This window comes from Bactrocera neohumeralis, chromosome 5 (genome assembly GCF_024586455.1).
Source record: "Bactrocera neohumeralis isolate Rockhampton chromosome 5, APGP_CSIRO_Bneo_wtdbg2-racon-allhic-juicebox.fasta_v2, whole genome shotgun sequence".
Taxonomy (NCBI): Eukaryota; Metazoa; Arthropoda; class Insecta; order Diptera; family Tephritidae; genus Bactrocera; species Bactrocera neohumeralis.
In genome coordinates, this window is record NC_065922.1 from 35,808,090 (window position 1) to 35,823,602 (window position 15,513).

The 15,513-nt window shown below is 32.2% G+C and overlaps 1 protein-coding gene and 1 long non-coding RNA gene across 13 annotated transcripts in view; one reads left to right on the plus strand and one right to left on the minus strand.

The window, feature by feature from the left end:
• Window positions 1–15,513, plus strand: part of LOC126759875 (uncharacterized) — a 565,378-nt gene that overhangs the window by 366,389 nt on the left and 183,476 nt on the right. The gene's annotated exons all lie outside the window — the stretch shown is intronic.
• The window catches only part of LOC126759867 (frequenin-1), a 107,280-nt gene that overhangs the window by 59,207 nt on the left and 32,560 nt on the right, over window positions 1–15,513 (minus strand). The gene's annotated exons all lie outside the window — the stretch shown is intronic.

Here is a 15,513-nt window from a genome sequence, read left to right on the forward strand (position 1 = left end):
CTTCCTAGGTTTTGAAAAATAAATACAGAATTTTAAAATTATGAACAAAGTCTTACTATTTTTTGCCCATAGTAGTATATCTAGAAACATACAGAGCATTCCAAAATAATATTTACTTTATATTGTGCCACCCTAATGTCCATTTTTTAATATTATCTATTACCTTTGGAACTTCTTGGAATTAATTATTAGTTCGGAGGTGATTGTTACTTCTTTTTATATGCCAACCACAACCCTCGAGGGGCCTTGAGTAGGAGCACTTCATTGGAAATGTCACACGCAGGAAGTAGCATTGCCTCAACTTTTCAATTGTCTGCATTTCTTTTATTTTCTTTTACTTCTTTTTAATTAGAAATTTAAAGTTTCCCTTCATATTGTATATACTAAGTATTCTCAGGCAATCTCGTCAGCATTCGTATCCGCATGCGTGTCCAAAGGTAATAAACTCAAATGTCACAAGTAATTAGTGCTTAGTGCCATTCAAAATAGTTAATTAAATAAATCTGTCGTAAAATGAAAGTGTTTGCTCAAAAGTATGTGGGCGTTGTACTTTACACACACATATATACTATATATTTGTAAGTGTAGTGAGTTTACGTGCAACATGCAAGCTGCCTAATGCAAGTCATTGTGTGTAATAAGTGTAATAAGTGTAGCTACTGCTTTAAAAGATATATGTACAACACATATGTGTTCATAATACATATTTATATTTGTGTAAATGTTAATAGTGCGGTAGAGTTGAATTAAAACGATTTGGTCACGTTCTAATTTTATTACGTAAGCGCATGAATGGGGTGTGTGATGATTATATTGCCACTTTTTGTGACTTTGGATTGTTTTCGTAGATAGAAATGCAATTTAATTTTACACTAGATTTATAAACGAATTGCTATCTTCGGAACTGTGGCAATTGCATACATGACAAGAGTGTATACATTTTAAAATTTTCAAATCGCGTGGGTTTTGAAGTTTAAAAAAATATCGGTCGCGCAAAAAAATATTCAAAAATACATAAGTTTACAGGGTATTCAAAAATTGTCTGATAATAAATTTCTAATTTTGTTTGAACACCTCTAGAATATTGTCTTAAATTTTGAAGTTGATCAGAGTATTAGTTTCGCTCGAGGCTAGCTATGCTAAGTGCGCCATCTTTAAACTCGTTTTTCTCGAAACTGTGCTTTTTAAGTTGGTTAACAAGATTTTTCGAGAATTATTCAACCCATCTTCATGAAATTTTACACAGGATGATACAATTTTTACAGACTGGTGCGAAGGAATTTTTTTCGAGTACAACTATTTATACCCAAAATTTTAATATTTTTGTAAAAATGTCTGTAAGAAAATTAAATTTTCAAGTTTTTTTCCTCGTCCAAGTTCTAAATTTAGGTTTTAAGTAAATCATGTATTTTTTCACTTTTTTCCGAGGAGTCGCCGGAAATGGCGTCGCAATGGACGAGTTTAAAATATGTTTTTTTTTAAATTTCAGTATTTCTTTTCTAATAGTGTTACAAACATAATAAAAAATTATGATAAAATTTTTCATTTTTATGTGAGAAAAAAATTGTTGAGAAACGGCTGCCGAGAAAACCCTCGTAATCCCTTAATGGCAAAACAATATGCAAAAACAAAAGATCAACATGACGAGCTGTGTCGGTTTTGTAATGTTCGTTTGTATATGATATACGCAAGCTAGTCCATCAGTTTTCAAATGCTTATCTATTTAAAATTACGTACAAGTCCTTTCTTTCTCAAGCAGCCCTTTTGTCGAAACTATATTATTAAAGCTAACATATGCGCAATTCAATAAAAATCAAGTCCTTATATAGTATTTGTTAAATCGCATGTTCATGGAGACCACGCCACTGGCCCATGACGCGAGATAATACGCTCACTAAAAGTTTTCTTCAACAGATTTTTTGTTTTAGTGGCTGTATGGCATGCAGTGCCGCCTTGTTGGAACCAAAGGTCCCCATATCAGGCAAACATCATTAACATGGCTTTATAGTGTAACTTATTGACTGTGAAACTATGGCCCGCATAATTTTCGAAAAATATGGGCTAATAATTCCCTTTGTCCATTGAGCACACCAAAGAGTGACATCTAAATAACAACTTGTGGATTACCATCACTGCAAATGCGAAAATTTTGCTTATTAACGTACCATTCCACGAAAAGTGAGCGTAATCGCTGAACAAAATTTTGTTGTGAAAACCTAGATTTCAGCTTCAATTCTTGCCCGATTAGATTTTGCGAGCCTACAAACCAAGAATTCCACAAAATCTCTAAACGTGGATGGCCCTTGCTCCAATTGTAGCACACAATGTCAGATGGACTCATTCAAGTCTTCGTCGATACTCTGCTCTACAGCAGCAATAACGAGTTCGGCGCGCACTGTAAAGCGTTTCTAAAGGTGTCCATTATTCACTAGAGTAATCGAACTCTGCGTGCGCTGTGTCACACGAACCGAACCATTATTTTGGTAAATTATTCCGGAGAAAGTCTATGTATTTCATTATGGAAAACCAATTTGAGTATCAGCTATGAAAAAAAACACGTCTAAAAACAATAAATTTTACAACAAAAATTATTTGATTGCCTCTAACTGTCTTTTATTCATTATTTAAGTAAAATTCGATATGTAAGGTTTTTATGATTTTTAATTTATTTCGCAAAAACAATTATATTGATTCACATTGTGACAATAAAGTAAATTGTAAATAAAACGCACAATATTTAATTATTCACACACGTATGCAAACGGTTTTTCCAGTCCTCGAAACACTTTTCATGAGAACTTTTTGGGATGGCCTTCAACTCCTTCAGCGAATTTAGTTTTATATCTTCAATCGACTGTTTGCATGTCAAACTCATAAACCCATGTCTCATCGGCAGTTATACCGCTCCCCAAGATTGTAAGATCGGAATTCGCACGATCCAGCATGTCAAAAGAGACCTGTTTACAGTCTCTATATCGTCTGCTTTATCGGGACAAGTCGCGCAAGAACGCGTTTCATACCAAAAGTATGCACCAAAATCATTTCAACAAACTCACAAGAGATATCGAACTCTTTTGTCATCTCTATAACACTTGCTTGGCGATTTTCAAGCACCATATCTTCTACTTTTTTAATATTTTCATCAGTTGAAAAGGTCGGAGGTCACCCAGAGCGAGGAATGTCTTGAACGATTTTTCGACCATCTTTAAAGGTTTGGTACTACTCGTATGCTTGAAGTGATTTGAAACAATTTTTTGTTCGATATTGTTATCCATTGTAAAAATCGCAACGCCCTACTAAGGTGTACCGACTTAAGCAGTTAATGTAACAAACTGGTTGACAGATCGCGCTCATATTTGGAATAGCAATTAAGGACAGTCCTAACAACGTAGCAAAATACATTATTTGAAATATAATTTACACGGGGAATTTAATTATGATTTCCGGGTGCTTTTTTATCGCAATGTATTAATAGAACTCATTAATCTAAAATTAATATTGTTGAATTTTGAATTTATCAGATTTTATTCAACCGTAGGCTTTATTAAACTGTCCTTGCTTGATACCAATATCTTAATGTGCTTAATAAATGTAATAATTAATTTTCTTAAATTATTATGTATTTATCTGTTTTTTTATTCAATGGCAACCTTAGTCAAAAAATATTTAACTTTATTTACCCTTTTCAGTTTAATAACCACATGGTAGTGCTTCAATATCATATTAATGTTCTTTCCCTCTTAAAATTCTAAATTAGGTAGCAATCTACCCGCTTAAATTATTTTAAATCTACCCAAGTATTTTACCGGACAATTAAAAAAATTTCTCAAGTCGTTTCAGCTTTCAGCATAGTATCATTATCTCTAATGCAAGCGGGACGCAACTTAATTCCGTTTCAATTGATATATTACATTACCATAATTAAAGTAGTTTCGTTAAAAAAAAAATACGATTTGTTTGACTAAAATTTGCACTTATTAATTTTATTCAAAGTATATAATATAGATGTATGCTTCTCTGCGTCTGTCAATGTCTGATTTCAAATTTTGCACAATTTACCACATTTCAACTATATTATATGGACTTAAAAAACCCTTTTGCAAATTACACAAGATTTTTTATATTTGCTTAAAGCAGTTCTTTATTTTTAGAACTACCTCTTTCTTGCTTACACGAGTTCAAATTTACCAATTTCACACATAAAAACAAATACTTCAAGTTTACAAATACCTGGCTTTTATCTTCTCATCCGACCTGCAGGCAACACTTTAATAAATGTTCTAATAAAATATTATATTCGGCAAGAGAATACACAAAGGATAACAACAACTTTACAACCACTCATTGCTACATATTTTTTAAATTTCCATATGTTTCTTTCTTTCGTGTTATCTCTAAAACCCAAGACGACCATTACACCCCAAGGCATTTGCCGGTGGCATTGTGTTGTGTGGTTGGGAGATTTATGCATATGGATATTTATGCGTGCAGAAGCTGGCGCATAACTGTGTTACAACATTGTGGCAACGAAACCACAAAATACTGTTAGAAAGCAGTTAAGTCTCATGGTAGTTGAAGAGTAATTGAGAATATAATAATTTAAAGTACTTGCAGAAATGTGTTAAATATTGGCGTGGGTGAGATGGTAATAAAGCAAATATGTTACGTATACGCCATGGTGCTGGAGAGAATACACGGAAATTGTATATGGAAAATATTGTTACTAAAGGGTTGAAGGGCAGCAGAGTGTTAAAATGTTTATTTCTAAAAGTAAAGTATACTTGGTAACTTCTACATATACTAGGTCTGCATATGTTTTCTTATAAATCTGGACTTTTAATAAGAAAAAAATATTAAGTATTATAAATTGAAATTTTTAAAGTGTGTGTATATTAACTAAATAAATGGTATCGAAAAAAAGTTTTATATTAAATGTATATTAAATTATACACACTTTAGTATATGTAAATCTTGAAAAATATAAGCATATGTAAATCATGTCGATATATGATGATCATAAGCAAACCACGTCCAGCAGAAGTCATTGCTCCGATTTTTCAAACAACACATCGTTCAGTTTCATTTATACATACTAAAAATTTGGAAAGAAAAACTTGTCGAAATACACTAAACTATTAGTTTTGAAATATTTACTCTTCTATTGAAGAACTTTTTCTCTATTTTCCCTTTTTATACCAATCCTTTCCAATGCATTTGCTGAAAACGTAAAATATCTTTGAAATTTAATTATGTTTTTACCAGTTGTCACACTATTGAATAAAGATATGCTCTTCTAGAAATTTAATGCCCAGATGCAAATATATAGATTAAAGTATCTTCCTTTCATTGAAACAAGTTTTCAATAAGGGACTCTCAAGCTGTTTAGCATTATCATTGCTGTCTAAAGGGCCCTACCCGACAGCTAGGAAAGGACATATTATGATGACAGCACGGACTTCCATGGAACTATGCATTTAACCAATATTTATCTATATATAGAGCTTAGAAGCTATATGGAGCGCAATATCGATGACTTCATGACTGGTGTTGCTGCCTTATTAACGGAGTTGAGGACTTGCTAAAGGCGGCTGCACTCCTGAGCATCTTCATGTAAGATTGCTCTGTTTTAATGGCAAAGCAGTGGTCTCGAATCGCAACTGGAAACTAGAGTTTATGCAGAGCTATTCTATTCACTCTCCAACGAAAAATGTCTCTCTCTCTATGCATTTTAGTTTCAATGTGCTCTCTTTCTAATGAGATAATGTCTGGAATATCTCCACAAAATCTCAAAGTAATTAATTATTCTTAAGTTTTGGGAACACAAAAAACTTTCCAAATACCCTCGGAAAAATTTGACCTGCAAAAAAAAATTGACTTTGATCTGAACTGCCGAAAAAAGTTTAAATTTTACATATCTTAAGATAAATCGTAATTATTAGCTTTAGAATTGGTTTCTTTTGAGCCAGTGCAAGCATGTCAACGTTTAATTCATATTTCCATAAAGGTATAATAACTGTTCCCGCGACTTTTAATAACCCTCGGTTGGAATGGCTTCAACAAATTTTTATTTTTTTCAGTTTCGGCACATTTTTAGAGCAGCATGAGGAAGCGATTGGACAGTTTCGACATCACATTTATATACCCACGTCTTGTCTGCAATTATCATTCGTTTAATGAGCGCTGGGTCTAGAGCGACTGTGGCAAACATCTCTTTTGTAACCAGTTTTCGATGTCGTTTATACAAAGAAATATGGTCCTTTGGTATGAGTCTAGCATTGACATACCCAAAATTTATTGAGTCGAACTATAAGAAAAGTTAAGACACTCTGCTATCTCTCTAATACAAACACGATTATTTCCAAGCACTTTTTTTAATTTTTCGATGTTATACTCGTAGTCATTAACAGAGGTGAATATACGACTCGCATGAGGAAAGCTTTTGATAATTTCAAGATGTTATTCGAATGTTTCGTGTCACTAAAATACTTATGATAATGATAAAGTAGACTCCTAAGAACATTTCTGCAACATTTTCATTTTCAATTCCATGGGAGTGATTTCATAAGAAATTCAAAAATTCTAGCAAAATCCATTTTAAATGTTTTTCTATATTAAAAATAGCCAAATAGCGGCAAGCATACACTAATAGACATATGGAGGTCATACTTCATACAAGCATAAAATGGTTGTATACATACGTAGCAATTCAAGCTATCATCGATTCGGTTGTAAGCAAAAAAAACCCTTGTGCTGGAAATGTTCTACAGAGACTATGTTTCTAAAACCGGTTTCGGATTAGTGATTTTTAAGGCGAAGTTTTCTAGGGATCAATAAATTTTTTTCGGATATATTCGAATAAAATTTGTTCGTCAATTTTAGAAATTTTCGAATAAAATTTAATACGTAGGTGCATTTTGATATTCTATTGATCAATTGTCAGGATCGGTCAAATCGAAAAACCAAATCGCATATCTGTCATACAAATACGTAATTTTATAAAAAAAATCGACCTGCTCGAGTCGACATGTATTAGAAGGCATCAAGAATCAAAAATGAATTTATCTGATTAAATCACTAATTGCTACTGGAAAAATTCTGGTGCACCGATTAAAATATCTAAATGCATAAAATTGAGTTATGTAAAAATATCTGATTTATTTTCTTTATAAATAGAAGTGTTATTTTAGTATCATCGCATCTGCAGCAGCCAATCATAAAACAACAGTACCGTCATGACATACGCAAATAATTTCGTGGTTCTATTTTCAAATAATTTTTTATCCTCGCCACTGCAGCTGCTGTCGTTCAAAATGCCAAATATGCGCACACCCATACATACATAGACACATGCATACTGCAATGGCGCACTTCTAAATGACACACAATTATATTTATCTGCGAAATAAAATTAAAGAAAAGTCGCATCCGCATAAATGTCTACACGCCAGTTTTATGTGGTGGTAATGGTGCATGTCAGCACTTTAAACAAAAAATCATGGCAAAAAGACGCTGCAGCATTGCTTTCGATGTATGTGTGTGTGCGATGTCAGCATATAACAGGATTTGTCTGCTTGTTCGCTTTGAAGACATTTTCCAATTTATTTTGTGTCTTCACAAGAAACCCGTTGCATTCGACGGAATTGTTTGGCAGTTTATCGAATAAGTGTGTATGTTTTATGTGCCGTTATAATGGCGTACGTGTATGTGCAATGTAAGAGGGTTAAATGTGTGCATAATTTAAGGTTCCAGATTGCCAAAATCACAGTAAAAATATATTCGATATATGCACTGCAAGTGGATTTGGCATCGTTAAGGCTTCATGAGAGCTAAGGCTCAGCAGTCTTTATACTATCTCGATATGTATACATATGGCAATACACATAAGCAGCCTTTCTTAATACGCCTTAATGTAAGCTGATTTTGATAATACGCTCAAAACTGCGCAAAACTACAGTCGTCAGTGTATCATATCAAGCAGTTATGATTTTGTAAAAAATAGGAAAACTAAACGACTATGCAGCTACATTGCAGGAATCTCATAATCTTCTGCGATATAGAAAAGCTGATCAATGTATATTGAATCAAATCCATAATCGATTTACAGAGTATGGTAATCCATGTAAGAGAAGTTAAAAACATCATTCAAGAGTCTCCATAAATTCTTCTGCAGAAACAAATTAGATTTACATAATTTCCCACTAAATCATGTCTCATTTAATGAATAGCACGTTCAATATTGACTCCAAAAGCTTAAAAAAGTCTGGTCTATTACTAAGGACCAGTCACTTCAAATAACCCCACTAGTAGTAGTCTATTGTTGTTAAATCACAACTTCTTGGAGGCCATTCAAATTCATAATTTCCTGAAATATTCGAACCTCCAAACATTTCTCGCAATATTTCGGTTGTTGCACGTGCTACCCGGCACGTAGCCTCGTCATGTTGGAAACCGATATTGTCAAGATAAACGTCTTCCAATTACGGTTATAAAAAGTTCTGCTTGAACATAAAATAATAATAATATATAAATATAAATTTCGAATATTCTTTATGACTTTATTAGCATTAGAATGTCACCACAACTATAAGAAACATTTTGGGAAAAAGCGTTTAAGGGGTTACATGGGTTTCCTGGGGTAAAAACTAGCCTTTTTGAAAATTTTTTTTTCACATATAAAAAATTAAATATTTTATTAGAATTTTTTATTGTTACACACACATACATACTATTAACAATGAAATTCTGAAATTTTTGGTAAAAAATATTTTAAACTCGGCTATTGCGACGCCATTTCCGGTGACCCCTTGGAAAAAAAGATAGATAGCTAAAACCTTAACTTAGAACCAGGACGAAAAATGGAAAAAAACAACTGAAGTCCAAGAATTGTAAAATGAAGATGGATTTTTGGGGACACCAGTGTGACATTTCGCGTCAAAAAAATCTTTTTTTTTGCTTTCGTCAATTCTTATATATTCAAAAATATCCTGTGAAATCGGCAAGGTCGTATCTTGAATAGTTTTTGAATAGCAGCGTTCTAAACAGCGACCGCTCAGAGGTGCAAACATATACGCGTTAAACGCGTTTTTCTCGAAACGACATTTTTCAAAATTGCCGACATCATAACTCAACGAGAAAATGACCGATCGAATTCAAATTAAAACTGGCTATAGTTGAATAAATTTGCTATACAATGGACTACGATCTTTTTGATTGGTTGAAATTTGTCAATTTGGCATTAAAAAAACGACCATTTTTTCGTAAAAAACGATTTTTTTTTTCAAAATTACGTAATTTTCTTAATTTTTGATATTTTTCCAAGATCGCAGTTCATTGTATATAAAATATTTTTTGAAATTTAATAAACATTTTGATTTTTTTTTTCGCCATTATCATTCGACCCAGGAACTTTCAGTTTAGCCAGCAGTAAATGAGTCTTGTTCCATAAGGACTTTTTAAAAATCAAAGAATTATTTGCACTTACACAAATTGTTGCACAGCACATAACTCCGTTATTTTTCAATATTTTTAAAAAAAAAATTTATATAGCTAAAAATATTTTTTGCCTTTATTACGTCCATAGAACGTCGAAATATTCAATCTAGTACTTTTTTTGAAAAAAATTCACGAAAAGCGCCTAACTTTTCATGCGTCACACTGGTACAGCCTCTTAAGTAGTTCTCGAGGAATCTTTCCAACCCATTTCAAATACGCAGATTCGAGAAAAATGCGTTTAAAGACGACGCGCTTAGCTTAGCTAGTCTCGAGCGCATAAGTTCTCAAGGCTGTATTACCGAAACTATTTCTCGGATAAAATTTTAGGACAATATTCTAGAGGTGTTGTAGAATTTAATAAGACAATCATTTTTTTTAAACCCATGTAACCCCTTCCGCGTTTAAAGCTGACTTAGCGACATGAGTGGTCCATAAAAGAGGTTGCCATCTTCTATTATCTTTCTGATTTTTAAGCCTGGTTTTCGTATTGACATCAGAAGGTCAAACTTCATATGAACATAAAAAATGAAGGTTTGTTCTAATCTAGGAAAAATTGTTAATCGATTGTCCGGGTCAAATTTGATCAGATGGTATTTTAAGTAGTAGACAATAATAATTTTTTTCTTCGTCTAAAATCTTTGTTTATCTTTTTCATTTCTTGCTTCGATCTCAAAATTGTAACTAAAATCATAATACACATAATAAACGGTTGTGTCAGGCACAACAAAAACACACACTAAATATCACATTTCACTACAGCCCATCTATAAACATCGAAACGACACTTTCTGCATCTTTCCCCCAACATTCAAAGCAACCTATCATCAAAATATTCAAAAACGAGTTTTTATTGATTACGATTCACTACATTATAACACACATATACCCAAAATTTTCAGTTTCAGCTACCAAAAGCTAGCACCAAAATTAAAATTTTTGTTTCAACATTAGTAGTTTCTGTTTTATATCCTTCTTTTCTTTTCCTGTTAACTTATGAAAAGTGAGTTACGTTATTTCACATTTTAAGGGCCTTGCATGTCATAACACTTATTATTCACTAATGTACACACTCACGCAATGCCACTCAAGCGATTTGAAACTGTTCGGCGATAGTTATGTGAGCAACACGAAGCCTGAACAAAATGTGCAATTAGTTTGAACGCTCCTCTATTCGACGGAGCTATTAAAATTACGTGAATTATACAGACACGCGAGCAAAGTGTTTAAAATTAAATAATTGTATTAAAAACTTCCACAAAATAAACTTTGTGTAAGTTGTATAAAGGTTACAAAGCTACTCATAGGAGAACAATGTTACACATACCACATGGCGGACCTTAATTGACATTGTGGAAGTTATACTTAACTTGATTCGAATTAATTATAGCCGCAAATTGATAATTAAGGGCTGGCGCATTTATAAGGAGTGGGTGAGGAGGGGAAGAGGAGGTCCTAATTACAATTAATATTTAATTAACCTAATATTTGACTTAACTATAACTGTCACTTAATTTTGTAAATAACTTTAATACTTAAGTAAAAATTCGACTAAATATTATTTATTAGTTTACTCACTCCTAAACTGTATAAAAAAAATTATTGCTTATTAGGTGTATAAACAGGCAATAAAATTTTTAATACCAACAGGAAATCGTCAAAAAAAAACTTTTCTTCAGTTTTTGAGATATCGATCTGAAATTTTGGTCACATTTTTTCCTCTCCAAGAAGCTGTACATTTTTCGAAACCACCGATATCGGATCACTATAGCATACAGCTGCCATACAAACTGAACCATCAGATTATTTTCCTTGTACTGAAAAGATTTTTATTTCACGAGATAACTTCAAGAAATGGCATAAATTATTTTTTGTAGCAATGCTGTAATCTCCGAAGAAACTGTTCAGATCAAACCACTATAGCATATAGTTGCCATACAAACTGAACAATCAGAATTAAGTGATTATCTGGAAACCTTCTTGATCTTACGAGGTATCTCCAAGAAATTTTGCATGGATTATTGTCTCAGACAAATGAGTAATCTCCGAAGAAATTATTCAGATCGCGTCACTTTAGCATATAGCTGCCATACTGCTATTTAAGAAATCTTTTGTATTGGTGAATTATATTGTAGCTTCCTTGCAACCGAAGTTTAAGTTTTCATTTTTTTTTTCTGGTATTACTTGGTGTCATAGTAGGAATAATTACTATTTTATGCTGCCTTCACAACTTTCGAAGATAAGTTGTTTCGAACTTGAGCGAGCTGACTTCTTCTAATCAATCATCATTCAGTCAATCTAACAGCATTCACAATCTCCGACCTTCATTTTATATTGTACGTTTATAACCACCAATCATAAAATGTCATAAAACTAAAAAAATTCCAAAAAAATTAATATATTTTTGACCTCCACAAAGCAAAAACCATTATGAACACTATACACTATCAAGCAAACTTTATAAAAACATCTTGAGTCAAAACCAGTTACATTAACATTTAATTTTTCATTTCCTGCACTCAGTGCTCAACCAACGATTTTCTATAACCCAATATGCCATGCAATGTTTTTGCTCAATTTTCAACAAGTTTCACTGCCTTCGCTGCTCGCAAGAATCAATGTCACGTATACGCCATGTAGTGCCCTTTTAATTGTTCACAAGTACTTCTTGAACTTACGCGCACACATATATATATACTTCTATAGACATACGTCTATAAAATTTAGTTAGTTGCAACACATACTTAAGCAGCTCCTTACATATAATATCGAGCATATTTTTTGAATATTGTAGTAAGTAATCCAAACTAACAAAGAAACGTGCCCTCTTAGTGAACTTGCCGATTATGAGTGGCCAAGCAAACACAAACACACACATGCACGCACACACACGCGCTGCCACGTGCCACTATGATGCACTTGCGCCGACATTGTGCATTTGCATAAGCACTTATGACTGCGCACTTACATGCATATTTGCATGACATTGAAAAGGAATATCAACAATTTTTGAACATCGCCGCCGCCGACGCCGCGTTCAAGGGCATTTTGACAAGGCATTGAAAATTATTTGCGAACTACATGGCACTTGTAAGTGAAGGGGAAAAATGCTGTAGCGGCGCGTCCGGTTATGCTGTGTTTTTCGGGAACTTTTCTAAATACATACACACACACACACACAGAGTTAAGCATTGTGCGAATAGTTGTGGCCTACATTCAGGCGCAAGCGAGTTTTATCGATTCGCCGTTTCGCGTTGCTAAATTATATTGCACTAATTTTTTTACACACCATTGATTACGGAACTGCGCCAGCATTTTGCTGCCTGCAGCAGTGCTTAATGGCGCTCATGAAAAGTCCCTGCGGACTTTTAGTGGATTTGAATGTACGGTTAGTTACGTAATGAATGTAAATTGCATATTTATGAGTTGTGTTTTTGTGAATAATTTATAAAATTCAAATTATGAAATAATGAGTGTTTTTGCGAATTTCGGAAAGGCAATAAAAATAGTTTTAAAATGTAAGGTTGAAATTTGAAAGCGCATATAGCATACCTTGCTAAGAAATACTAATTTCTATTGAAAGTATTATTAAAAAAACCGTAGAGTCTGAATTTAATATATTGAGTTAATGTGAAAAATGTCAACTAAAAGATCAAAATACTTTATATTAGGCATATAAGGTTATGGCTAAGCTCAATTTCATTTGCATTGAACGCCAAACCTTTAATGTAATTTTATATATTTTAAGAAAACCTGTTCACTAAATTTCATTACAATATCACATATTTTGATAAACTCAAACGGTTTAAGTGAAATGGAAAGTCGGAAATCATTGCATTGGATATATTAAGAGCAGAAAAATGGAAGGGCTGATTATAAATTAATTTTTTCTTTGCTCAGGTATACTTGAGAACTTATTTTCAAGCAATTTTAGAAGTATAAACATATATGGAGCAAAGTTAGCAGAATGTTTCCAAATCCAGAATATCGGTTATTTGAGAGCTAAGGCAAGTTTTCAGCTGATTTTATCCATTTTAGGCACAAAGATACATTTTTGTTAGAAATATATGCTCTTGCTCCCGCTGCCGATATATTCGGTATAAAGTCTACTGGAAGTTGGAAAATCTTTTAATTCGGTATATGGGGTTCAGGAGAGCATTGAACCGACTAAACCCGTTTTAGATGCAAAGGAATATTATTGCCAAAAAAATATTTTTCTAAATTTCAATATAATATATGAAAGATTAAAATCAACCTTACGTACTGGGGTCTACATATTTGGCGTCTGGATTATTGAAACAATATAGTCTGAATTCGGAAATTTTTTGCCGTAAGATGAAATACGTTCATTGTACTATTTAGCAAAGTTTTAACTGGATACATGATCGGTTCTAAATTTGTATACTGGAATGTTTCGCCTATTTTTACACTGTTATGTGGAAATGTCAGGATAATATCACACGCCAATGGGTTTTCACAAAATGTGAGAGGTTTCAAACTCATCGTCTTTTTTGACTTCTATAAAGTTTTCTTTCAGTATACAGTTTTATTTTATATGTACTATATGTATATTTAATAATCGATATTTATATATAGATAAATTTTGTTATCGATTAACTTTTATATCGTTTATGAAATTTCAGTAAACACGGCTGTACAATAAGTCAAAGAATCCCAATCTCACAAAAGCTTAAATCGATAAATAAATATGTATTTAAAGAAAATAATTATAACGATACGATAAATATTTTCAAAATGTCATTTAATGCTCGAAATTCGTTAATTCCTATTTTTATTAATTTTGCAAAAATTACGTTTCATAATTATAGATATTTTTAATAATCGATACTTCAGAATCGATCAATTTTGTTATCGATTACAAGTTATGAAATTTCAGTAATTTGTGTAAAAAACTTAAATCGATAAATAATCATGTATTTAAAGAAACACATTAGAATACCTTATTTACCAATTAAACAGTTGAACAGTGTCATTTTATGCTCAAAGTTTGTTTATAATCGATCTTTCATTATCGATTAATTTTTGTTTATTATTTATTTACTTTGTAAAACTTGTATTTCACTATTATCGATATATTTAATAATCGATATTTCGTTATCGATAAATTTTGATATCGATTAATTTTTATATCGTTTACGAAATTTCAGTAAACATGTATATAAATCAAAGAATTCCACTTACTTTTCTGTGAAACATTAGTTAAGTATAGAGTTTCAATTTTACTATCTTTCCCAGACAGCATTTCAAGGACGTGTTTATTCTAAGTGGCGAAAATTATTTCTACTTACACAAAAAATTTTTTAAAGGGAAATATAAATCCAATAGTAATTTTTTTCAATACAATCTTTAATCAATTAAATAACACGAAACAAAATACAAATTATTTAAATGGTATATTGGCACTGTTATGTTATCCATCTGCAGGCAATTATTTTGCAATCTAAAAAAACACTTCACTTGCAAATGTTATTTTCCATTTATTGTTTATCATTCTTTACACACAATTTGATAACGGGTTTTTATAGCACGTTAATTACATAATTTGATCACATGAATTCACTTTAAATAAACCAAATGTTATCTTGCAATTGCAAAAATATTTAACATTTCACTGAGTGAAACAAAAAACCGCCACACAGACACAAACAAACGCTCAAAGCAACAATGCAAAAAGTTCTGCTTCGGCTGCATATTTATTTAATTACACAACCGTTATGTCCACCTGCTGGAAAATAACAATTAAATCAGCTATAATTAACACTGACAGTGGGGACATTTGACATTTGCATTAAGTGGTGGTTAAGCGAAGGCCACGAGCCACGGCAAGGGCTCACAGTTAACCGTTTTCAATTGAAATGTGAAAGGGGAAAAGGTTATTAATATATATACCAAAAAACTATTTATAGATAAATCTATTGATTTTGCTTTAAAAGTGAAATTTTGAAATATTGCGCAGTTTTTACTCTAATCTGCTAGTACTGCTCTAAATAATTTCGTTAATAC